This window comes from Antechinus flavipes, chromosome 6, assembly GCF_016432865.1.
Source record: "Antechinus flavipes isolate AdamAnt ecotype Samford, QLD, Australia chromosome 6, AdamAnt_v2, whole genome shotgun sequence".
Lineage (NCBI taxonomy): Eukaryota > Metazoa > Chordata > Mammalia > Dasyuromorphia > Dasyuridae > Antechinus > Antechinus flavipes.
This window is the reverse complement of record NC_067403.1, coordinates 11,668,470-11,696,100: the sequence shown is the minus strand read 5'-3', so window position 1 is coordinate 11,696,100 and position 27,631 is coordinate 11,668,470. Positions and strand designations below refer to the sequence as shown.

The 27,631-nt window shown below is 38.2% G+C and overlaps 1 protein-coding gene across 3 annotated transcripts in view; it reads left to right on the top strand.

The window, feature by feature from the left end:
* KCNIP4 (potassium voltage-gated channel interacting protein 4) overlaps window positions 1-27,631 on the top strand; it is a 1,018,244-nt gene that overhangs the window by 873,993 nt on the left and 116,620 nt on the right. The gene's annotated exons all lie outside the window — the stretch shown is intronic.

Genomic DNA, 27,631 nt, shown 5'->3' with positions numbered 1-27,631 from the left:
AAACTTCTGACAGGAAGCTGTGGGACGGTGTACATTAGGATGTGAGAGATGCTTTTTTTTCTCATTGGAGGTTATTAGAAATAGGTTAATGTAATATTTGAAGAGATGGATTTGGCTTACAAGTCCCTGTGGGACAATTAGGAATTGAAAGGACTTCCTTCAGAATTCAGCCTATCCTTCATTACGTGGAAAGTATTCAGTCCGGTGGGGGGTATGTTGATTTTAAAAGTATTTCTATTGATCTAGCAAAAGCGGAAAGCAAGATGCGATGGCATTACAAGTAACATTATTCTGATATCTTGATTGGGTGCCCAGGGCTACCCATGAAAATTAATCTTATGAAAAATATTGAGTTCTTCTCATGGAAATTTATTATTTTTTTGCTACCTTCTCTTTCTACCTACTAATTTATAGTTCTACCACTCCCTTTCTTGTGTAGAATCTGGCAAATGTTCAACACCGAGCCTTTTTCTCTCATCGATAAATCTAACAGCTCCTGTGAGAGATTAATAACATGATGCCCATTTTACAGATCTTTAAACTTTGCAGGAATAAACCCTAGAGAAGAAACAACTCATTTTAAACTAGAATCCTAATTGTTTCATGGGGATTTGGGCTATGTAAATGGATATATAAATGAAATGGTTGTATTAGTCAGAACTGGAAAGTAAACTTTAAAAGAGCAAGATTATTGTTTCACAGGTTCCTTTCCCAGTGAAATACAATGTGTTAACGTGTAGTAAATGTGTCTTAAGTACTTCTCCTGAGCAGAGACTCTCCAAAATATATACAGATATTTTGGCTAAAACAATATATACATGTGTATGTATACAAAGAATAGAATATTAATAGGTAGGGGAAAGGAAAATAAACATCCATTAATCACCGACTATGTGCCAGGTACTTAACAAATATTATCTAATTTGATCCTCACAAATACATGGAGCAGTGGGGAGAGGAGTATTAAATGCTATTATTATCCTCATTTTACAGTTAAGGAAACCAAGGCAGACAAACACTAAGTGACTTAGCCAGCATCATACAGTTAGTGTCTAAAGATAGATTTGAACTGGGCCCTTTCTGATTCTAAGTCCAATACTTTATTCCTCTATCTACTGAGTCTCCTAGCTACTCCAATTTAATAGGTAGATAGAAATATAGACAGATATAACAAACTTTTGGCAATCATTGAATAAGAATTTTGAAATATGTTCTTATTTCCAGAATTAAGTAATACGTTTATAAAATTGTTTGAGATATAGAAAATAAAAGACTCAAAAATAAATATGCAAAGGCAGAGCCATTGAAAAAAATATTGTATAAATATTGTAACTGATAAGGATTTATCAACAAGATTAATATTTTAAAAAGTTTAGAATTTAGAGAATAGGTGGGTCAAAAACAAATTATAGAAATAATAGGTATTTATAATAAAGAAAATAACACTGAGACACCATACCAAAATCTGTGGGATGAATTCTGAAAGAATTCTTGGCCCAATTATTAAAAAAAAGAAGACCAACAAATTGAGTGTTCATCTAAAAGCAGAAAAAATTAATGAATAATCTCAAAAGAAATTATACAATTGAAATGATAAAAATCAAAGAATTGACAAAATAGGATTTCATTAATAAGTAAGAGTATGTGTTTTAAAAGAAGACTAAATAAAATAGATGAACCATTTATTTATTTATTATAGTCTCTGCTCAACCCAAGTTATTGGGATTAAAAATGAAAATGGGCTAAGTTATAAAAATTTGGGGAGAAAGAAAGAACTATCTAAAATGGAGTGGGTTATCTTGGGAGGTAATGTCTTCTTCTGTCTCAGAGCTTTCCCAGGAAAGGTCAGCTGCCCACTGCCAACTATATTGGAAAGAGCAATTCTTATTCAGATATCAGTTTGGATGAGAAGGCTACTAAGGTTATTTTGTGCTGCTATGGTTCCATAACTCCTTCCTTTATACCCATTAAATGCACATTTTCTGGTAGAAAGAGAATTATATTTCTTGGCTTTTTAATATTTCAAGTAGAGGGAAACATTTTAAACAGCTGCTGAGTAAAGAAGACCATAAGAAGAAAATGGTGTTTCCAGATGACAGTTCTGTGCTAAATAATGCATCTAAAATATCAAATCATTTTACAGTTCCAGTGACTGCTAGATCAGAGAAAACTTTACTTCCAGTACCTGGGCTAGATATGCCCTCAGTGTCAGAAATTGGTTGATATGGGGAGAAAGTGGGAAGAGTGAGGAAGACTACTAGAGATTTTTAATGCTAACTTTATATTCTATTTTAGCAAGGCTTTTTTTTTAATATTTTATTTTATTTTGCACTTAAGAAATAAAACCAATACTTCCATAAGAGAATGGGAAAATAAAAGATTGTCATATATTCTATGCAACTCACTATTCCTTTAAAAAATATGATAAAGTTATTATGTAACTCTTTTTCCCCTTTTTTTCTTCCCTCCTCATGCCCATCCCAGAGATAGCTACGTGTGTGTGTGTATGTGTGTGTGTGTGTAAAGCCATTCTATATATTTCTAATTATCAGTTCTTTCTCTTGCTGCAGATGGAAAATCTGATTCTACATAAAAGTATTTTCTTCCTTCTGAAAGAGGGGGAAGGGATTTTCCATTGGTTGTATTTAACTGCTTTGTTTTTAAAGAATTTCAGGGAATGAATTTCACAGACAACTTTTCCACTTCTCCACGTCCCTTTACTTAGTTCTTTAGTTCACAAGATAGAGATACAGCAAGGTCAGGATTTTCATGGTCTTAATTTTATGCTGAAATTCTTACTCATACAAAATAAATAATGAGCTACTTTCTCAATTTGCTTTCTTCTCCTGCTGAGTAGATCTGAGCAAGAACTTCAAAGAGCTTTGCTTATGAATCAACAAGGATTCAAGTATAATAGAAGTTGAGCAATTTTTAGTTGTAGATTTTCTTTGCAAAAGGAAGGAGAATTCTCCATGTAAGGGATCCATAACATCGGGAAGCTTTCTAAATGGGCTAATGAAGATGTAAGATTATAAATGTAGAGGGATGAATTGATTAGAACACCATCGATTGACTGATTTTTCCACCTTCACCCCCAACCCAATTAATGAAATTACAGAAGAGAGGGAAGAAAGTAACTGAGACAACAAATTGTTCAGTGTTTAAATAAGTACAGGAAGTATCTCTTTTTTTTTTCTTACAAGGCATGAAGTTTTAAACTCAATCTTAGTGAAATTAAAATGTAGGTAGCCGTTATATGGCTAAGGGTTAGCCATACATCTCATGGATCTTTCAACAAAGTGAGATGCTTTGTAGGAGTCAGTCACTGAAAAAGACAGAATTGAACAGAGTGGGGTCTATGAGTTGAGGAAAAAAAAACTACCAAGATTACCGAGAATTGATCTACAGAGAAGAGTAGATCAGAAGCCTTTCTTAGAATGAGCTGCCTGACAAACTGTGTCAAGGAGGACACAGGGAAAAGGGAGAATGTATTGAGGTCCTGATTGGCCAGAGTGGAGTGCTCCCTGAACTTAGTCTCTTTCCTTTGTGTACTTTCCTACTGTACTTCATGGACTGCTCCAATCTTTCTACTGGCATAGTGTGGTACCCCAGATTTATGGATTTAGAACTGGAAGGGTCTTCCAACATTATCTGGTTCCCTTCCTCCATTTTGTGGTCCTCTTATCATTTTGTTGATAAGGAAACAAGTTTAGGTGTGAAGTGTGCAAAGTCACATAGGTAATAAATAGAAAAAGATAGAATTTGAATCCAGGTCTTCCAGCATTAAAATGAGTACTTTTTCCATCATAACATACTACTTCTAAAACTTAAAGGTAAAACCCCACGTGGAATGAGAATCGCAATTATTTAGTGAACTACAGGAGAGGAAAAAAAGTAGAAGATTGTCAACCTCTTTTTTTACTTGAATCATATTGGCTCTAGAATTGGCTCTGCTCAATTCTCTCTTTTTCACTGACTGACTCCTACAAAGCATCTCACTTTTGAAAGATCCATGAGATGTATGGCTAACCCTCACCCATATAATGGCTATCTAGGTTCTAATTTCACTAAGATTGAGCTTAAAACTTCATGCCTTGTAAAAGAAAACTAGAGATATTTCCCTAGTGATATATAGTGATACAGTTATTGATATTCAAGGCTTCACCTTATCTATAAAGTTTGTCTCTTGTGATCTGTAACATCATCATCCCCTTTATCAGCATTGTTTGGGTTTCAGATATTATCAGGAGACTTGTTTTCCTCCCTTGTTTTCCAAAGTTACAAATGCAGTCACCGGTGGTTTCTCTATCAACCCAAAGCATCCTGGGTCCTTCTGGATTTTAATGAAATAGAGAAATTTTAAGCTAATAAGATCAGTTTATCAATAAAAATTGCAACCTATTCTAAACAATATTGTAAGGACTTGATAGAGAATATATTGACTGAAAACATAAGGTAGACTCCATTTCAAACTAAAAATAATAAACCACCTTCCCAAAAGGCTATTTTCCCTGCTTACATTACGTTAAGGTTTCCTTCTTTATATCCTTGAGTCTGTGCCAAATTTGAACATTTTATATCTGTATCTATAAGTCCCTATTATTGACAAGGATTTTCTAGTTCTGGCTACTTCAGTGTTATCTGCTCTCGTCTGGAATAAAGACCTGGGGGCCAACAGTTTCACTATATACAGAGGTACAGAATGCCATATTTTCAATAGCTTGTTAGCAGGAGTGCTGCTAAAAACTTTAGTGAGAAATGGAGCTCATCTTCTCAACCCGAGGTCATCTAGTTAAGGAAGATAGAGGGGGGAAAAGCAGGAGATAAATAAATAATTTTTATTATACTTTAAATTTTTTATGATTGTTTCCAAGTCCTCAGTGTTCGGCAATTTTGAAATCCACTGAAAATTCCAAACTTTAGGACGTTTTTCCTGATTCAGGGTGAAACTTGGGCCTGCTGACTAAAGGCAATCCCTGTTTTTATTTAATTTTTGCTATGGAAAAAAAATCTAGCAAGTAAAGCCATTTTAATCACATCTACCCTCTGTCATCAAGATGTCAGTAGGAGGTGAGGGGAAATATAATACTGATTCACTGAACTCATCTTTTAAAATGAGTCCCTGAAACAAACAAGGAAGGTGTGAATTATTACAGGAAATTTACTACTCCTCCATTTATTTTTATTACTTATTGCTTTAATCCATCTTATATCTCTCCAGGATGTTGTGGTAGTGGAAGAGAGAAGGAAGGGAGAAAAAAAAGAAGAGATGGAGAGAGAAAAAGAAGAAAAGATGAAGGGAGAAAGAAAGAATAATGGCATTTATCTTTATATTAATGTACAATGTTTATATTAATTATATATTCTATTTTATAGAAACTTTAATGTTTGCTAAGTACTCTACAAATATCTCATTTCATCCTCACAATGATCCTGGGAGGTCAATGCTATTATTATCCCTATTTTACAATTTAGGAAACCAAGGCAGACAGAAGCACTAGATAGCTAGTAAGTGTTTGAGAAGAAATTTAATCTAGATTTCCCTGGCTCCACGTCCAGTGGTCTATTCACCTGTGGCTCCCATTTAGCTTTTTCACAAACCCCCTCAAATCTATCTACTTCAACACCATGTTTTAGTTACAATTCTCGACTGGATCTTCTTTCAGCTCCCGGGCCCTGATCCTAATCTAGCTCTCTTGCATGGGATCTTTTCTCTGTAAAATCTGTAAGATCCTTGAGGACAAGGGTTGTCTTTATTTTTCTTGAATTTGTCTTCCCAGCACTTAAAGTGTCTGACATAAAGGAATTATTTAATAATTTGCTATCAACAGAACTCTTAGGGTTCCATGGAACCCAGATTGAAAACTCCTACATCAGGATCTAGTCATCCTACCAAGTCTCAAAATTAATTTTTTTTAAAGAAATTGGAGTTAAGTGACTTGCTAGGAAGTATCTAAGACTGGACTTGAACTTGGATTCTCCTGACTTGGGGCCACTGCTCCCTCCATTGTGGCACCTTGGATTTCAGGTTATAAATCATATTTTCAGTTCCATCCTTAGCTAATTACTATGTGATTTTGTGGAAGCTCCACGTCACCTCTCTGAGCCTCAGTCATTTTCTTCTCCCATAAAATGGAGCCAGTGCTACTCATAACTTTTGCTAGCTGGCTGAGCTATTATAAGCCGAGTGCATCTTAATTATAGACATATAGAAGTATCTGTGAGAGAAAGAAATCACAAATTCTATTTTTAGATGATTGAGTTGTAAAACCCACTCACCAGCCTCCCACCCTTCTCCACTGCAACTGAGAAATACATGGACTTCTAATTTAGATCCCGAGTAGGCAGAATTCTTGAAAAGAAGGACTGGATTCTATTTGTAAATCATTGAATTCATAGACTGCAAGGAATTCTCCAAGTAAAACAAACCCTGTAAAACTTGTTTTAACTGTTTGAGAACTGATCATCATCTATAGTGATAATTTTCTTAGTATTTGAGAATTTCTGGCTTGCCTAAAAGGACACAAGGACTTAAGCTATGGTTGAAGGTTTGCTGTCAGGTTGTCAGCAATTTGGGGGAAAATATTCTAGGCTTTTTATTTGGCCCTTAAAATGCAATTAAAAAAAGCAACATGTGTTTAGCATTTTCAGGTTTTAATTGTGAGGAGCTGCTGGTTAAAAATAACCATTTCCCCCAAATCGAAAAGTCACTGAGAGTCTATTTTATTGGCGCGTCAAGATAAAATATCTCAAAAATGAATTTATGTTTCTTTGGCTTAGTTACCTTTGGCCAGGAGTTTCAGTTTCTGATGGCTTTTTGGGACACTGGAGACAAAATTTATAGTTCCATTGAATTTATACCTTCCGTTCGCGAGAACAGTCGTCCTTGGGTCTTCATCTGCAAAATGAACTCTCTTAACTGTTCAACCTCAGTTTCTTCGTCTGTGAAATTAAGAGATGGGAGAAAATGACCTTTAGGGTATGGTTCTAGATTTATGATCATATGATTAGGTGACCTGTAAAGTCTCTTTTATGTTCTGCGTCTAGAGCAAGAATTCCTAATTAGACTTCTATGAATGTTAAAAAAAAAATGATAAATTGATTAAAAATGATTAAAAATTTTATCTGCATTATTTATCTTTTCTTCATCACTTTTTAAAGTTTAGACAATCAACAACAACAACAACAAAAAAAAAAAAACACTGATTTGGAATATGTGCCAGATTTCTGGGGTGGAAATACTTCCATTAAAAATTTAACAACCAGCTCTCCCAAAGCACTATGGGCCTAGACAAATATAGTCCTACAAGTCCTGAAAGGTCTGCTTCTAATACCGGAATAACTTCTCAGCGGGAGCCAGCCTTTGGCTGGCCACACCTTGTGGCCATGTAGGCAGAAGAGGCTGCCTTAAGGAAAATGTACATACATATATGTGTGTGTGTGTATTTACTTATTTATGAGAGATCGTATATATGTATATACACACACTTATATATAATATATATGTATATATAAGTCTGTGTAAATATAGAGATGTGTATTGTGGTGTTTATGTCTGAAAGAGAGAGAGACACAGAGAGAAAGAGACGCACAGGGACAGAGACAGAGAGACAGACTTAAGAGGCTCAAATAAGGACAACTTTGTGTGTGACCTGTTGAGCCCCTGCCCCTAGAAAAAGGCCATTCTCCATGGGCCTCTACCTTCCAGCCTCTGGAGGCTACTCTTTTTCATATGGAGAGTGTGTGTGTGTGTATTTTTCTGGGTCAGTATTTTTTATTGGGTTGGGGAAGAGAAATGGAGGGTGTCTCGGGCTGGGAGAACAGAGCTCCGTTACATCTGTTTATCTCTGTGTGTTTGGTGGGACCGGAAGGAGGTCCTGGGGGGCTGTTAAGCAGCCCCCAACGGGAGCTGAGCTCAGCTTATTGGGAAGACTTGTCTGAGAGGGGGTAGACTGGGAGAAGGCAGAGCCCATACTCCTTGCCCGTAGCAGGAGAGGTAGCGAGCAGCCAGGGCTGGAGGACCCTCTTCCTTGCCCCTCAAATCTCTTAGGGGGGAGTCATCCTGGGAGCCCAGGGGGAAATTTCATGGTCCAGAGAGTCAAATGCAACGTTGGAAGCCAACGCTGAAAAACAAAACAATCGGGTTACTTCATTCCCCCTTAATTAAGCTATATGTCTTAATAGCTCCTGTGGCGGGGATGCACAAGGCACCTGGGACACTGGCCTGCCTCCCATCTGGCTCTTCTGGGCTGTTCTTTGGTCAGGTTCAGCACACGCCTTCAGCACTTTATGAAAGCAGTTTATTATCCTGATCCCAATCATGACTCAGATTCATTTTCTTTCTTTTTCTCTCTCCATCTCTCTCTTTCCCTGCTTCTGACTCTGCCTTTCTGTGTGTCTCCATCTCTCTCTTCCCCTGTCTCTGACTCTTTCTGTGTCTCTCTCCATCTCTTTCCCTGCCTCTGACTCTGCCTTTCTGTGTCTCTCCATCTCTCTCTTCCCCTGTCTCTGACTCTTTCTGTGTCTCTCTCCATCTCTTTCCCTGTCTCTGACTCTGTCTTTCTGTGTCTCTCTCCATCTCTCTTTTCCTGTCTCTCTTACTCTTTCTGCGTCTCTCTCCATCTCTCTCTTTCCCCATCTCTAACTCTGTCTGTGTCTCTCTCCATCTCTCTTTTCCTGTCTCTCTGACTCTTTCTGTGTCTGTCTCCATCTCTTTCCCTGTCTCTGACTCTGTCTTTCTGTGTCTATCTCTCTCTTTCTCTCCCTCTGCCTCTTTTTTTCTCATTTAACATTATTAGCTTCATAAGCTGTTCTCTACCAGTTATAAAATACAAGTTCAAATTGCAGGCAACAGACCAAGAGGGCAAGGAACTCTTCCTCTTTTAGAAACAAATGCATCTATCCACAACTGCAGTTTACCGACAGACGTCCCCAGTGCAGTTTGTCGTGTCAGATCTAACATGTTCCTTCTCCTTGAGGGTCTTAGCACAAAGTCTGGTTAGAAACGATATTAAAGGGAATCCAGTTTTGTCATCAAGGACCGCAGTATGATGTCCTGGGCACTGCTGTGCTTTAAGGGGGTCACTGAATAACTAGGGGGACTACAGATGGTGACTGAGAGCCAGGGATTGGCAGATTTTGTCTGTGAAAGAACATCTATTAGTCTGATCTACTGAGCTTTATATTTCTTGTAGCAAATAGTTGTGTGTTTTCCACCACTAAATAAAACTATTACATAGCATTATATTAATATATCACTTGCCAATAATTTAATTACCTTAGCATTTTAGGATGATTATATAATTGTTTTTCTTATTATTATCATCCAAATGGATCTGTGATCTCAGTGATGTGGACATTGCCTACAATGGCGTGGACGAATGTCCCTACAATCTATCCACGCCTGCCCCTTCTCTGTGACTCTTGACAAGGACCTCTTTGCACCTTAGGATAAAAGTGTCCTTCAGCCTCGTGGGACCTACTTTAATGCCCCCTTTGAATACCTAGACTGACTCCTTCTTATCCCTCCCTCTCATGCTATCCCTAGCCCACTTTTTCTTGATTATGCATTTTCCTGACTTGTAGTCTGTCCTCTTTGAAATTCTGACTTTTTCTAAGGTCCAGTGTGCTCACACCCACCATGTCCCTCTCACTTAGCCTTTGAGTGATATTCATTTTTAATTCTTCAGAGAGCTCCATATTCTATGTCCCAAGGCTATAACAGAATACTGGGAGAATATTGCTATTTAAAAGATAGGTCTTAGTTTCTGGGAAAGTTTTGGGACAAAGTACTTTGTAATTTCCCAAAGGCAATCCAACCTACTCTCTCCCCGCTGCTTAATTTTGGACCCAGAATTAAATTAAATTCTAATTTTATTAATAGTATTTTATTGTACCTACTACAGAAATAAGAATAAGTACAGATATCCTTTGGGGGATGACAGCAGGCTAGAACCCCTTTCTCATCCCATTTGCCATAGAACAGACCTTACTCTGGTGCTGGACTCTTCTTGGCTCCTATCCAAGTGATTTACTTAGAAAAAAGACTGGAAGATGCTCATTAAACCTAATGGAATTGGGACTCAAGGGAGGGACATAGACAGATAATCTGCTATTGATAACCAGTTTGGGATTAATCAAGTTTATTATCTTTTTTAAGGGCTCTTTCAAAAAATCATCATCATGTTCAAGACATTTTTATTTATTTTATTTTTATAAAGCTTTTTATTTTCAAAACATATGCAGGGATAATTTGACAACATTGACCCCTGCATATCTTGGGTTTCAGATTTTCTTCTCCTTCCCTCACCCCCTCCCCAGATGGCAAGTGATTCAATCTATTTTAAACATGTTAAAATATATTCAACACATTGTTAAAGAGGTACACTGGACTAAGGGTCAAAAGCTGTGGCATTGCCTTGACGTGTAAAAAAAATCCCATCTCTTGAATATGAGTATTATAGAAATGGCTCTGGACTAGAGAGAAGCCGCCTCTGCCTCTGGTCCGGGCAGCTCTGTGGGAAGGTGGGTGAGGAGCTCGCGAGAGCCGGCTTGGGTTCCAGCCCAGGAGCTGACTGCCGCACGGCCGTAGCCGTGTTGTTCCATCTGCCTCAGTGCCCTCAACTGTCCATTGGAGCTAATAACAGCACCCACTCCCAGATCATTGTGGGGATCCATTGGGGTCGTATTGGAAGCACCTGGCAGAGCGCCCAGCCTCTTGTTACTGAGTCTTTTCAGTCCTGACTGACTCCAGGACTCCATACTAGGTGATGTGCTCCTTCCTTCTCCAGCTCAAACCAAGGCTCAGTGACTCGCCAGGGCCTCACAGTTAGGAAGTGAATGAGGGTGAGTTTAGGTTCTCCTGGAACAAACGCCTGTTCCCTCCCCTTCCCTAGTGGGACCCTAAAGATCCGGGTGGTCGGGCAGCATCAGCAAAGCCTGGAAACAGGGATCCAGACCCAGCAACTTCTGGAGCTTCTGAGTCCCGGGGCCAGAAACCAGTCCTTGAAGGACTGAGGGAAGAAGATGGAGGCTGCTTAGGGAACAGAGGTAGGAGGAGGTGGGTGGGGGCCCCAAAGCCGATTGGATGCTGGACCTCCGAGCTACACATCTGCATCTCTCTCTAAAGCTCCCACCGGCCATAGAACTTGGGTCCTTCTGCCAACTGGAGTTAAGTGGCCTGAACAATGACGAGAAGGATTGGGGCCGCAAGGGGATGGAGATCTAGTTTACAGGAGTCAGGCTGCTCATTACCATGAGAAAACTGTCTCCCCTCTTTGCTGGATGAATTGGGAGAATTAAAGTAACAAATGTATATGAAAGGCAGAAGAAATAATACCTAGCAAAAACCATTCCAGTACAGATTACCTCAGCTTCTAGCCAGTGGAAGATCAGTCACATGGCTCGCCTGCGGAGGGAGAGCCGCAGGAGATAACCGATCGATCATTTTTGCCAAGATCTCCTTTATTCGCCCCAGGCATAAAATGGGATGAGTTTGTCCTTCTTCATTGAGTTATTGGAACAAGCTGGTGATGGAATATTGCTTTCCATCTACAATGATGCTTTATCTCCGACTCCTTCAGGTCCAGATCTGTTCACTTGAACAGCCAGAGAGTATTTATTAGCAACGTTATTTTCTCAGCTTGTTAAAATGTGTGAGCATCTGTCCCTTCCCCAGCTCTACCATTATCCCAGGATGGCAACAACTGAGAAATCGGTGCTTCTGAAAGAGGGACTAGCCTTGACCAAAAGAAGATCCACTTTCTTCATGAAAGCTTGTCTTAATCCTTTCCCCGACTACTCATGCCGACCCAACCAACTTACCTTGTATTTAACTAGATATGTGTTTATTTGCTTAAATCTCTCCTGCATATGTTTCTTTGTGTACTTGTCCCCTACTGGAATATAATTCCATCAAGTCTGGGATTATTCCATTCTTTGTATTGGCATTCCCAGTACCTAGCACAGTATTTGATGCAATGTAGACACTTTAAAATATCTATTGGTTGATTATTAGACTGGAATAAAGGACAGGATTGGTCCAAAGTTTTGAGATGAGGTGTAGAAGAAGGGAGAAAACTCCCAATTAATGGCTTTGGCTTTTCCAAAGAAGTGAATTATAATCTGTAGGGAACTGCAGCTAAAGTGGACAGATGTTGTTCTTTTTCCATTAATCAACCAATCAATCAAAGCATCATCAGCACATCATGTAGCTGGCGTTCTGTGGCCACTGGGGAAGATGCCAAGGTAGAATGAGCAGTAAAAGGCCTCTGTTAGAAAGTCCTCAGCTGAGAGATGGGGCTGGAATGGCAGGGAAGTGTTGGGGAGAGAGCTGGGGGCTCTGTCTGTGGGAAGTGCTAGGGAAGTCGATCAGAAATAGGGTTATCATGTGCCAGTGTATAATTAGTCAACATGAAGTTGTCATGGATTCAGCAGGCAAGCAATTTGGGAAGGAGGGCACTGGCATTTGGAAGGGAGGGGGTAGAGAAGAGGAGATCAGAAAAAGCTTCACGTGAAAGATGGCACCAAGAACTGGCCATTTTGTGACTTCCTGCAGCAACATTCAGCAGCATGAGGGGAGAAGCGAGATGGAGGTAGGGGGTGTTAAATGCACCTCACCTAAAATTTGTTGAAAGGATAATTTGCAGAAGTCCAAAATGTCTTTTGGAAGTTGCTGTTCAGTTCTTCCCAGTCACATCCAACCCCTTTCGTGACCCCCTTTAGAGTTTTCTTGGCAGAGATATCGGAGTGGTTTGCCATTCCTTCTGCTGCTCATTTTACAGATAAGGAAACTGAGGTAAGCAGGGATTAGTGACACAGCTAGTAAATCTCTGAGGTCAGATTTCAGTTCCTAACTCTCATTCTCCAAAATATTTAAAAGAGAAGCAGCAAAGAATAAAGAAAAGTGTTAAGTCAAGAATCAGAGAACACGAATGCTCTTTCTTGCTCTTCCACCAACCTTGAGAAGCCTTCACCTTTCTGGTTATGTTTCCCCTTCTGTAAAGTGAAGGAGCTAGCCAAGATGGTCTCCACAAGTCTCTCCTAGTCCTCGCTCTCTGATTGTCAGTGATGGACAAAGGGGACAGATCTGCTCGCCAAGTCGTCAGGTAAAATCGAGATGGCTCGATTTACGGCTTTGTCCTCTACTGGGAAGTCCGGAGTCACGTTGTGTGTGTCTGCAGATTGTAAACCTAGCTGTCATCGTGCACACGGATTAAAAATTAGCGTATATTGAATTTTACATAATCTAATTCGCTTTTGCAATTTGCAGGGACATGCAAATGAACTTGCCAGATGTTATTCTTTTTCAATTAATCAACCAATCAATCAGCACATTACAAACACTTATTGTATATGCAGTGCTTTGTTGGCTAGTATGGATGATGTCAGGGGAATTCGTGGCTATTTTTGTAAAAATAAATCATATTCATGTAGCCCTTAAGGTTTAAAAAAAGCACAACAAGCATGTTGAGTAAATAACAGTAATCTTCTCTTTTTTCAGAAAAGGAAACTGAGTTTCAAGCCAAGTATTTTGCTGTTCGATGTCCATCTTTTTAAAGCAAAGCTCTGTTTACAAAGAACTTAGCTTTAAACCAAGCTCTGGAGCTTTTCATGAAGTACAATAGAACTCCATGAGTCAGGAGTGTGATGTGGCAGTCAGGACCAAAAAAGCAATGCTCTCCGAGGGGCAGAGGGATGGCAGGAGGCATGGAGGGCCAAACCTGAAGTCAAAAAAACTTGTCTTTCGAGGTCAAATTCAGCCTCAAGGACTTGCAAGCTGTGTGATGTTGGGAAAGTAATTTAACCCTGTTTGACTCAATTTCCTCATCTGTAGCTGGGGAAGGAAATGGCTCCAGTGTCTTTGCCAAGAAGATGGCAAATGGGGTCACCCAGAGTAAGAACAAATGAACAACAGTGCTATCCCAGGTTATGTTAGGACAGGCATTATGTCTAGGAACAGTGAGTTGAAAGCTACTGCTGTACTCTGCATTGGTCACACAGCATCTCTATTGTATATTACTGTGTTCAGTTCTAGATTCGACATTTTAGGAGGTTATTTATATTTTTTCATTTTTTATTTTTTTAAGCTTTTTTATTTTCAAAACATATGCATGGATAATCTTCCAATGTTGACCCTTGCATAGCCTTGTGTTTCAGATTTTCCCCTCCTTCGCCCACTCCCTTTCCTAGATGGCAAGTGATCCTGTATATGTTATACATGTTAAAATATGTTAAGTCCAATATATGTATACATATTTATACAATTCTCTTGCTGCACAAGAATCAGATCACCTAGGAAAGAAAATGAGTAAGAAAACAAAATGCAAGCGAACAACAACAGAAAGAATGAAAATGCTATGTTGTGGTCCACCCTCAGTCTGGATGTAGATGGCTCTCTCCATCATAAGATCGTTGGAAATGGACTCAATCATCTCATTATTGAAGAGAGCCATGTCTGTCAGAATTGATCGGAGGAGGTTATTTAATAAGGCGGAATAATATGGCGGAAGTCATGGGAGGATTACCTTCAGGAATTGGGAGTTTGTAACTTGGAGAAGTTATAACTTGTCCCCTTGGAGAAGGGGGATATTAGTGTTTTCTCATTCATTGCTTCCTTCAGAAGACAGAATTAGGAACTACAGGGAGAAGTTACAAGGAAGCAAATTTAGATTTGATGTACAGAAAAACTTCCTAACAATTCAAACTATCCAAAAGAGAAATGAGCCGACTGAAGACTCATTAGGTATTCCATCACTAGAAATCTTCAGGTAAAGATAGAATGACCCACTGGGGTAGAAGAGGCCATTCTTGTTCAGATCTGGATGGCCTCAGAAGCCCCCCTCAACTGTGAGATAAGTGACAAGTCATGCCTCCTAATATTTAGCATAATATTCTGGCTCCCATTTTCTTAGATCTCTTAACTGATAGAATATATTATTTTGAACAAAATGGCTATGCCCAGTAATGGCTTAATCCAAGTGTTATATTACTCCCCTCAGATAATACAAACTCAGATAATTTAGCCTTTACAAGTAATGCTGGGATTCTAGCAAGATTTCATAAATGAATATGAGCTAGATGTTTTTCAGTAGAGGTACCTTTATAGCAGGTGCTTCATAAATCCTACCATATACTCAAGTCTCTTCATGGGCTGGAATATACTGTAAAATCCACAGAAGAAGTTGCCTAGGGTGGGGAGAGTGATCCCCTAGGGAACTGGTAGAAAAAAATACCAAGTCATACTAGTCATAGAGAATAGATTTTCTTTTCTTTTTACTCCTTCATCTCCAAACTCACTAGGGCCTTCCATCTTGAAGAATAGGAAATAAACTCAAGAAACTCTCATGAGTTCAAACCTCAGAAATCATTGTTGTGGAGCAAGTTAGCATTTTGTATGGGTAAAATATTGTAAGTAGTTTTCATAGATTATAATGGCTCAGTAAGATAAAAATGACCCTAGACATGAAAATAGGAATTCTAGCCTTATGATTTCATCTAAATTACAAATTGTAAATATGGGATAGAAGGAGAAAGATCAGAAGAACATAATCATAGGTCTACATTGGAAGAGATTTCAGAGACCATCTTTACTATGTTGCCTTCATTTATTTTCTTGTATTCCTGATTTGTGTGTAAAGAGGGAGAGAGGGAGAGAGAGAACAGAGATTGAGAGGGAGAGAGAGAGAAAATTTGAGGTTTCCATCATGATTTTGAGCTGCCCAAGGTAGTCACTTGCAAAAGTTTACCAGAGGACATCTAGCAACTCATCACAGAATAGACTTTCTTTGGCAACATCTAGATGATCAGTGGGCATGATGAATTGTTAATGCTGACGTTCCTAGTCTGGTGTCCAGTAGAAGAAAAATGTAAATGAACAGGGTCACCTGTGGTCGGGGGCGATTATTACATTATATGTTATCGATTTTTGAAATCCTGGTTATCAAAATAAAATTAGCCAAAGAGCTCTTCATTGCAGTCTGCAGGGCATTCATTTGTTTTCCTTGTTTGGGGTTTGGCACTGATTGAAACCTTGGCTTTATTCTTGTTCAGAATTTTCCTCCTCTAGGCTTGTGAATGTGCCTTGTTTCTGGGCGCCGAGCCCAGATTTGTATAATTTGTATTTATTGTATTTGCAGCAACCAACTCTGAGTGAGTTTTCGAAGGGAAACTTTATGAATGAGTGATGCTTCCTGGCACAGTCACTGCTAATAAATTTGAAGGGATTTTAATGCTTCTTGAATGTTGATGAAGATCCTCATTTCTTCACCCCTTTGGCTTGTTGAGGCTTTATAAAATAAGCCTTGACCTCTATTTCCAAGTTTTTACTTTTAGATAATCATCAACAAAATTACAACAGGAGATCAGGTGTTTATTTAATTCAAATAGTTTATTGGTCTATAGGAAGATAGAATTCTAGCTAGAAGAGAGCAGGGTCTTTGATCTGGAGGGGCTGGGACCCACCGGCTTTTTCGTTATTTGGTTCAGAGATCTCCAAAGAGTTGATCATGGGAATGATTCCTCTGGTTTTCCATAGTCTGATAGCTACCATTCCATTCCTTCTGTCCCCAGAAATTGCTGAAACTTCAAGTCAAGGCAAGAGAAATGTAGCTTAGATAGAAACTATCTGGAGGTTCTCCATCTTGAATGATTGTTCTCCAGTTAGAATACTAGCAGGGTGTTTGAGAGGTGGGGTAGCTTGACAGCAATCTCTTCCATGTCAAGGCAATGATCCCATGAATTCCATTATAATATTTCAGCTGAAACTCAGTACTTCCAAACAGCTCCTCCAAAAAGGGTGCTCTTTGGGGGAAGTGTGTGTGTGTGTGTGTGTGTGTGTGTGTGTGTGTGTGTATAAAACATATATATTATATATAATATACAATTATATGATATTATATATATGTAAATATTACATATAATATATAATGCAGGGTATGTCCATTCTCTCAAACTGAAATTCATCAAATAGCTCTCGGTTGCCTAGGAGATGACACATTAACAACAATTTGCAGAACTTCTGTCATTGATGTTCAGAAAGCTGTTGTTGACTAGTGGTGATGATTAGGAAATGAATAATAGGGTTGGATGGAATGGACCCTCCTGAGGAAAGAACTAGGGTTCCCTCTGTAATACGAGAGAGTAAACAGAGGGAAGTACAGGGTCAAATCAGAATTCATAAGTTAGCTAAGAAATTACCAGATCAGAATCAGGAGAATAATTCACAGCCGTGACACAAAGACAGGCGGTCAGCAAAGCCTGGGAGACAAAATGAAAGGGAACAACAAATATAAGCAAGATTACAGATTATATCATGGAATTTCTAGCTCTTGTATATTTTTTCTCTTGGCTCTAGTAATGTCCTTTTTTGTTCTGCTGCATCAATTTTGCTGTGGTCACAGATATATTCTTCTACAATTAAAAATGCATACATTTAGATCTGGAAAGACCTTTGAGAAGCCAACCCTTGGATTTTACAAATGAAGAAACTGAAACTCCAGGACATCAAATGACTTCCTCAGAGCCATGTAGCTAGAAAATGTCCCTTTTGCAAATCTAGTATTGGTCCATTCTAAAAATAGAAATGGGGAGGCTAGAGGCCTTTTGGGGTCATCCCTTTTGAGAACCCTCAAGGTCAGGAACATGGTAACTAATTTCCCAAGACCCAATCAGAACTGATATGTATGAAATCTCCCTAACTTGAATTGAAGAAATTTGAAGCTGTATTTAATTCAATTCAACAAGAATTTATTTGTTCAATATCTACTATGTGCCAGGTACTGTGTTTAGTGCTAAGATACTGAGATAAAATTGTTTTATGTTTTGTTTATGTTCTGAGGGTAAATGTGCAGTGGATGAATACTGATAATCAGTCAAAAAAAACATTTTTTAAGCACTTACTACATGACAGGCTGTTTGCTAAGTGCAGAGGTTACAAATAAAAAACAAAAAAGAAAGACAGCCCCTGCCCCTAAAGGGCCTACATTCTAGCAGGGCAAGACTAAAACATGGTAGGAGGTGGGAGCATGGTAAAGAAAGAATTCTGGGGTCCAGAGAGAAATGAAAGGGAGATTATGGCCAGCCTTCTTTAAAATGGAGATTCTGGACAAAAACAGTCAGTTAGAGGAGGAGACTTTAAGGAGTCCAGGGGGAAAAAAACAGTAGAAATGGAGAGATTTCCCAATATAAGAAGCCTTCTGGGATATGTTGGAGAAAAAAGTCCAGAGAATCAAGATAGAAGCTGAGCAAAAGAAATGAAGGAATGAAGATTGTAGTTAAAACATCTGCATTTATACCTTTGTAGCAATTGACAGATTTTGCAGAAACAAGTACTTCATTTATCTATTTACTTTCCTCCAGGTTAGTGAATACCTAGTCTTACTGTTCTGATTTTTTAGAAGAAATGGAAGCACTGAGACAGCCTTTCCCCCTCAGACTCTTTATTTTCTTTAATACTCTAAAGAGTTTGATAGATATTGTCCACAAAATGGAATTAACTACAAAAGAACTCAGACACCAAGTGTCTATTTAATAAAAACCAAAAACAATCTCTGTATTTAAAATGTAGAGAATTGCTCCGTGATCTAATTGCTGAAAGGATTCAGGATGCTTAGACAGACTTCTCCTATGAAATTCTTCTCCAAGGCCTCGCATAAATTCACCCATAAGTTCCCTGAGATAAATGATTTATGCAGTTTGCTAGAGCTCTTTCTCTGAGTCTTTCCAAATTTCCATGGTACCAGCTACATCATCTTCCATCTTGTATCCCTCCTTTCTTTTCCAAATGTATATTTTCTTGATGATACTTTTAGACTTCTTCTCTTATACAATTCATTTTTCATCATAGAAAAAGTCATATCATAGGGCAATTGGTCATTTCATCTTGGAATTAGGGGAGGAGTTAAGTAACTCTTAATCAGGAGAGGTATAACCAAAAAAATCACAGTGAAGGAAACTGTTTCCACATTCTCACCTGTTGTAGGGGGCTGAAGGAGCATAGACATTTTAAAAATATATTTTGACAAGATCTCCCAAAAAGTTATACCTGGTATCCACTGATACTCAAGGCAAAGGGCACAGGAGAGTGTATATATTGGAAAATGTGGTTTAAGATTGAAAGATCATAGAAGTCAAAGTTTGTAGGCTGCTAGGAAGATTTATGCCTCTACATCCTGAATTCTTTCAAGATGAAAGTACAGGATTCTGGCTATGGAAAAAAGCAGTTTCACAAGAAATAAAACTAAGTGAATTTTAAAGGTATTAGAGATTATGGGGGAAGACTGTGAAAAAATTCAACTTTATCTTTCTTTAGCTAAAGAAATACTCTCTGGAGATTCACAGATATCTCAAACTTTTTGGAATTTTTACATTGAACCTTTTTAAAAAAAATTCTAACAACTATATTTGTAGCAAAATTTATGTAAGGATTGAGGAATATATAACTCGGTTGAAATCTGAAGCTGTTTATCAGTCTATGTTAAGTTGAGCTAGAAAAAATTAAGGTACATATATCAGCTATTATGTCAGCTCCCCAACTTCTAGGATCTGCAATTTGACTGATAGGGTGCCCTTTCCACAGATTAAAACCAAAACCCCTCTATATCACAGTAGATACTATTAGTGAATTGTTCTAGCTGTAGAGATTAATCATCCACTAGTCAACCTTCTGGTGATAAGGCTCTCAGAACTGAGCAGGTGAAACTGGGTGATAAACACACAATTACATGCCAGATCTGCTTCAGTCTCCTTAAATCTCATGACCTCCACCTCAGCCACACAAAGAAGGTCTAGAGAAGCCACCCACATTTTCTGCTCTTCCAAGTCTGCAATCAGTGAACTCCGACATCCTTCTATCTGATCACCATCTCCTATGAGTGCATCTATCATGTGCTTCCCCCCAACTTTGTCCTTTGTCTTCACTGTGACCAGTCCTTCCATTCCCCAATATTTTCCCAGGCCATTGTTCATAGCCAAATTTCCCTTTCCCTTCCCACTCCCTGTAGTTTTGGGGTTCAACTTCCTAATGACTTTTACTCAGATCTCTTCCCCAGCCCCTCCATCTCATCCTAACGCCTCTCATGTCTTGCCAAATTGTAACCATGGATCGATCATTCACACTATCTGCCTCCAGTGCTCCTTCAGTGTATTTCTCTGAGATGAATAGAATTCAGTAAAACAAATTCATGGTATCTAAATTCAAGATGGACCACATTGTATGAAGGCAATCCTTTTTTTCCTATAATTTATTATTCATCTATAAACTTTTCATATACCCATTTTGTTTTTTTTTTAATAATGTATAAAGCCTCAATGTGTGTGCTTAGTTTTATAAATTACATTTGTAGTACAGAAATAATAATTATGTTCTATTTATAGATATTGATAGTTGCCCAGGAGTCTTTTCTCTCCCCTACTAATCTCTACTGCCCACATTGAATATGTGATCCCTACTGGATGCTAACATTCTCATCTTCACAGCTTGAAGGTTGGGATAGCTGTACTCCAACTCAATATCCCCCGATGCCATTGCTAAATATCATTGTTTGGGGACCCTATGCCTTGCAGTCACTTTCCAAAGTCCCCCAGCACTTGCCATCTCCTGTCTTTTTATACACTAGACTCCTGGGCATTTCCACCTGCCCTGAACCTTTTATGGATTCAATTATCACTTTTATGCAGATGTCACCAAGTCCATATTGCCAGTTTCTGTGTCTTTCTTGAGATACACGAGTCCCACACCAGTAACAGTAGAGTTCATATGTCAAGCTAGAGATCACATAACCACGTCAAACCTCAGTGTCCACAATGGTTCCCAAACCACCTTTCTTCTGAACGTCTCTTTCTGTCTTAAACACTGCCATTTTTCTAATCTCTCAGATTGACTCCTCACAAGTACCCTGAGCAGTTGCCAAATGTGGCCATTTATGCCTTTATAATATCTTAGTGTATTTTCCCCAACTGCTAACTCACACAGATACTACCTTAGTCCATTGTCTCCCTGGAGACCTCAAGTGTCTCCCTATCCAATTCATCCAAAGGACAGCTTATAAAGTGATTTTGCCAGTGTAGCTTTCTCCACATCACTGGCTGTACGATGAACTCAGTGGCTCCCCAATCTCCTATTTGTTTTTAAAGCCCTTTATAATCTGCCCCAGCCTACCTTTCTGCATCATTCTCCTTCCCCTATGTTTCTCACATCTCATCTCCCTATCTTTACATGAGCAATACCCCAGACTCTAAATGCATTTTTCCTCAGCTCTCCCTCCTTCCTTCTTTCAGATGAAGCTCAAGTATCATTTTTTACATAGAACATTTACTGACATTTTCCATGCCCATTATGGGTAGACACTGGATTCCCCATCAGTGAATCTAGAGGGTCCCATGAAGATGGGAAGGTCAACCCTTTCTAGGGTTCTAGGCCCTTTGCCTAGAAATATATAGACAGAAACAGGTCCTGCCTATCCTCAAGTAGCTTATTTCTATCATACAACATATACACATATATGAATGTATGCATGTACATGTAAATTAAATGTTATGCACGCATATATAATTGTGTGTATCTAATAGACATATTTATTCTACATATCAAAATTATATTACATAAATATATTATATTCCATATATATTCTAGAATTTGAGCTTCATTGATGGGGAATTCATTGTCTAAGATTAGATTTGAATTCAGAAAGATGTTCCAGACTCCAGACCTGGCACTCCATCCCTCTATCTCTTTGCTGCCTTTGTCACATATTTAATATGTAGCAGAAGTGGGATTGGAATAAAGCTTTTCCTGACATCCATGACTGGACCTCTATTAACTAATAGTAATAATAATAATAATGATATCCAACATTATCTAGTACTTTCTTATGAAGAAAGTTAAATATCATTAGGAAAAGCATATAATTGAACCTTTTAAAGTGTGTTAATAACAATAATTTGACACCACAAGCGTTACAAATTAAAAGATGAACAAAATAGCACTACTTGTCTAGGAGAACATAATAATGAACATCTAATAAATTTTTGGGGGGAAAGATCATTTATAAAGAGGATTCTGTTTTGATAAGAAAATGATGTTTATAATATTATGTCCTCACAGTAAAATCAATTGAATAAATGAGTTTGTTGGGCTCACATTATGAGAAAGTTAATTTAAAAGCAGTTTAGCCAGCTTCCTGCCTTTAATCAAAGTATGAGATATTCCTAAAGGAAAATTTCAAGCTAATTTGATTATAGGAAATACTGAAGGCTAAATGTCTATTTTCCTTAGTCTGAAAGAAGATAGATAGATGGATGATGGATGGATGGATGGTTAGATATTATATATATGCATATATTATATTATATACAAATAGTAAATAGATTTTAAATGATAAATAATGTATATTATATTATATTTCAGATTATAGTACTATATTTCACATTATACCCACATACATAATTTAGATCACCTCTGCTTCTGAATTTACTTCATGCAGTTCTTCATCTCATAGAGCCATTGTTTTGTTGAGTCTTTTCAGTTTTGCCCAGCTCTTCTTGACCCATTTGGGGCTTTCTCTGTCTTGGAGTAGTTTGCCATTTCATTCTCTAATTCACTTTATTTATGAGGAGACAAAGGCAAACGGGGTTAAGAGCCATGCTCTGTGTCATACATCTGGCAAGTGTCTGAGGGCAAATTTGAATTTGGGAAGATGACTCTTCCTGACTCCAGACCGGCTACCCTATCGACTGTCTGACTGTCTTACTTGCTGTCTTAGGTGAGACAGTGAAAGTAAAATGATATGAGGTCCCCGATTCCATTGGAACAGTGCTAAGATTGCTACAAATAGGTGATCCACCTAACAAGACTGAGGAGAACTTCATAAATCCAAGGCGGGAGGTGGATAGAACGCTTTAAGGAAATTCTGCAAAACTACACTTCCCACGGGCAAACCTTTTTTTACCGGCCAGCCCCCACACTTAGAATGCTCTCTCTCTCCTCATCCCCCCTTCTGATTTCCATGACTTCCTTCAAATCTAGCTTAAGTCTCACATTCTGCAAGAAGCCCTTTCCAGTCCTTTGTTATCTCAGTGTCTTCCAGAACTATTATCCCAAGACTATTCAAACCTGTCCCCCATTTAGCCTTTCTACGTTTTCTTTATGTATAGTTGATTACACTTCTCCCCTTTTAGATTCTGGGATCTTTGAGAGTGTTTTTTGTCTTTCTTTGTCTTCTCAGCACTCAGCAAAGTGCTTGGTACACAGAAGGTGCTTAATAAATACAGACTGACTGACTTGTCAGGGCTTCATGCTACTTTCTTATGCTGACATATTCCCGTCAGCAGGTAACATGGATAAGTCCATTGCTTCTGGATGTATTAAAAGCTAATTCTTAGCTGTGTTTTCTAGGCCTGTTTTCTTGAGTAAGAAAAAAAATATATATGTGCTTAAATATCAATCCTTTAAACCTATTTACTAATCCCCAGTCCAGTGTATCCAATAATCTATCTTTGAAACACTTTTAAAGAACATTGAGAAATGGAAGTACAAACTGCTATCTTCCTTATAATGATATTTGGTTAGATGCTGTGAGCATGTGATGATCCCTATAGACTTAATATAGTTTAAAACGAGCGAATCAAATTAACAAAGATTTCTGAGGAAGCTGCTATGTCCCAGGCACGGTGCTAAGTGCCTACAATGCCACAAGAGGCAAAACTCAGCCCTTCCTCTCAAGGAACTCAAAGTATAATGAGGGAAACAACATACAAATGCACTGTGTTCAAGTTGCAGTACAAGACGGTTCAATATACGAGTTGTGTTGGTAACAAGAAAGAAAAGAAAAAATAGACATAATAATAGCTTGCATTTCTATAGCCACTGCTTTACCAACACACCACTGGGCATTTGATAAGTAGAGGGCGACCTGGTAATAAACAGCAAAACTAAAAGCTTAAAAGTTGTTTGACATTAGGTTTTTCAAGAATACATTGGAAAATTCCATTTTATAGATAAGGAAATGACATCTCAGGAGGATGAAGTGACTTGTCCAAGTCTCACAAGTAAGTGTAGAAGGCAGGATCCAAATGTGAGCTTGAAGATGCTCTCATCCAGAGTTCTGTCCAATCTTAGCTCTCTTAGCTATTGCAGAGAGGAATGACAGTATAGAACACCATAGTCTTCTACTATTATTTCTCCTTAGAATACTCTGTTTAATTTGTGCTGATAAAAGGCAGTGATGGTAGATTGCAGAGAATACAGTATCACTTATATTTGATTTTGGAATCCAAAGAGAAGAAAAGACATGAATGATATACTTTATAGGCTTAATCTGTATTGTTAACATTTTGTCCAGCCCTTTTGTAAATCTAGGCAATTAGAATTAGAATCTGATTTATAATATGACGATGTCTAATGTATAACTACTCACACTGAAAATTTAACAATCAGCTCTCCAGAGAGCTGGCTCCTCCAGCACACCTTCTGGTTGACTTTTAATGAAAGAGATATAGGTTCTCATTTTACCTTGACTCTTGGCTCCCTAGGAGACCTTAAACAAATCAATTAGTCTTTCTGGGCTCCAGTTTCTGCATCTTTAAAATAAGGAGTTTAGGTAGGAGATGAACTGGGTGGTTTCTAAATATTTTTCCCATTATAAAATTCAATGATTCAGAATTTATAGTTTATCTGAATTAACTGACAACTCCTGAAATGATGAGGTGAAGTGAGAGGATTTAGGGAGATTAAAAGGATGCTAGTGGGAAGAAATCAACCTCCAGTTACCCCCTTACCTGAATGACGCACAAATTATACAGTCTATAAAGTAATCAAGAATTGACTGTAATCCTACCCACAAAGAGGTGGGGGAGGAGATAGATACAGAGAGGGAAAGGAGAGATTGGGTAAAATTAACTTCAATGGAAACCAGCATATCAGAATGGCAAGGTAAAGAATTATTTCTCCACATAGAAGCCTTCAGTTCTCTGCTTGTAGATGATCCAGTTGGAGGTTTATCCACAGCAGATTTTGACTTGAATTTAATGTAAAACCCAGCAAGCTCCTAGATTCAGCTACCTTAGGGAGTAGCTGAAGTACTGGGGAAGGCAAATGTGTTTTAATATTTGACAAATCTAAACACGTTTTGCAAGGAAAATCTGTCAAAAAATACAATTCATTTTTGTGCCCCAGATTCTGGCTTTGTAATACCCCCTTTTCAATTGGTTCCTTTAACAGGGGTCAGAAGATCACCAAATTTAGAGGTAGATGGGGTCTTACCATTCATGGTGTCACCTGACACAAGCTGGTTGTATCTAGGGATGTGTTGGAGTCAGCTTGAACTAGCTCACAAGAGAAGTTTCTTAAACATTCGGTGTGAGCATTTATATCTTAGAAAGTAGAATGAGCTATAAACTCTCATTTTACCTTAACTACTGGCTACCTGTGTGACCTTAAACAGATCATTTAATCTCTCTGGGTTTCATGATAAAATCTGGGATTAACATTTTTCTTGTCAATTGTTTAGATTTAAGAAAGTGATGGGAAAAATATGAATAATGCAAATTAAACATAAATGTGTAAAAGGCACATTTGTTTTGTTTTTAGAGATTCAGTTGTTAAACATTCAACAACACGCCATTGAGCATTTGATAAGTAGAGGGGACCGGGTAATAAACGACAAAAATAAAAGCTTAAAAGTTGTTTGGCATTTGGTTTTTCAAGAATACATTGGAAAATTCCATCTAATTTGAGGTTTCAGAATAGGCCCTAAACAGATCATTGACCTTTAGACACATAGGTTACTTGCTGTCTGATGAGTTCATATTTGCAACTTAAAGAATCCTCTTCACAGTTGCTGTTGATGAATAATCTTGTCCTTGGTTCAAAAGGGGATCTCAAGAGGTTCAAAGACCTCTGAAATGCTGATGATTTTTCTCATATTTATTGATCCACAGGAGACAATGTGTCTGAGAAAATGTTATTAGCCATTTTCATTCACTGTTCATCTGCAGGTTCAGGTTCTAAGAAGAAAAACATTGTCCATAATCTAAAAGCACAGAATGGAAGTAGAGAGCCGTAAATTATGGAGTAGAGAAGGGCCATAAATTATAGAGCGGGGAACTTCCGTCTCAAGCCAAACCGTAGGAACCATCTTTCTTTTTGTCTGTTAGTCTGTTACTAAGTAAATCAGAGCTAGGAAGAAGAAAAAGGCCATAATTTTCACTTATATAAATGTTTTCCTGGGGAGATGAGGGGAGGGGTGCCTTGCCATTTATGTGATCATCATCAATACTTGTTGAATCCATAATTCAGGACTCCTCATTTGCCCCTGAAGCCTGAAATTTAAATGGGATAGCATGGCTTGTATCTCTGAAAGAAAGCAGCTGATGAAAAATGACTACTTGCTTAAACCACTATTTAAATCTGAAAGGTTGAAAAGAGGAGCAACTGAGATTGATGGGCTACCTTATCTTCAATAATACCAAGGCCTTTAAGATGAAATCTTTTTTCCTCCATCAAAAGAAATGCATTTCCCCCCAGTCCTAGGTCATTAATATGGTGTAGATCTTCCGTCTTTACCTTTTCAGGTACCTATTTTGTCCCCTGATAGAATGGCAGCTCTTAAAGGCAAAACAATTTTTGTATCTTTGTGTTTCTAGCACCTAAAACAGTGTCTGGCACATAATAGATACTTAATAAATTCTTGGGACAGCTTAGGTAGGTGGATAGAGTGCCAGGCTGAGAGTCAGGAAGACTCAACTTTCTGAGTTCAACTGTTCCCTCAGATATTTACTAGCTGTATGACTCTGAGCAAATCACTCAACCCTGTCTGCCTCAGTTTCCTCGTTTGTAAAATGAGCTATAGAAGGAAATGGCCAACCACTCCAGTTTGTTTGCATAGAAAACCCTGTGGGGTCACAGAGTCAGACATGACTGCAAATGACTCATCAGAAGCAACAATCAATCCTTATTCATGGGTTGATGTGTTTAATTTTTATTCTCTTTTCCTGCTGCTTAATTTTGATGGTGCTATTATGTTACCAACTTAATTACCTTGTGAATGGCAGAAAACCTTAAAAATTAAAAACAAATCTGAACCATTGTTCTGGCTTATTTTGTTTGCTTTAGGTTAGTGCACATCTTCTTGTCTTTGTGACTTGCATAGCCAGTTTGAGTGGAAACCCTATTACTTAGTGTACTTGGACTTTCTAGAATAATATCCTAGCAACACATACCTACAGAAATCAAGACAAGCACTTATTAAGGAATTGTTATGTTCTAGAGTCGGACCGAGGTTTGGATACAAAAGTTTTATATCCATAGTCTGGCTCTCGAGCACTACAGCTGCATTTAGACAGTTAGCTGAATTAAAGATGCTTCAATGGATAGAACACAAAACCCAGAGTGGGGAGGAACTGAGTTCCAATTTGACCTCAGATATTTACTAGCTTTGTGACCTTGAACAAGTGATCTGATCTGTTTTCCTGTTTTCACATTTATAAAATAGTAGAATACCAAAATCTTAGAAGAATAAGAAGTATCTAATATCTTATACACCAGATATAACATAAAAACATCATAAAGGAAGTGCAAATTTAGGAAAGGGAATGAGCCAGTTACATATTAAAAGTGAGAGATGACACACACAAT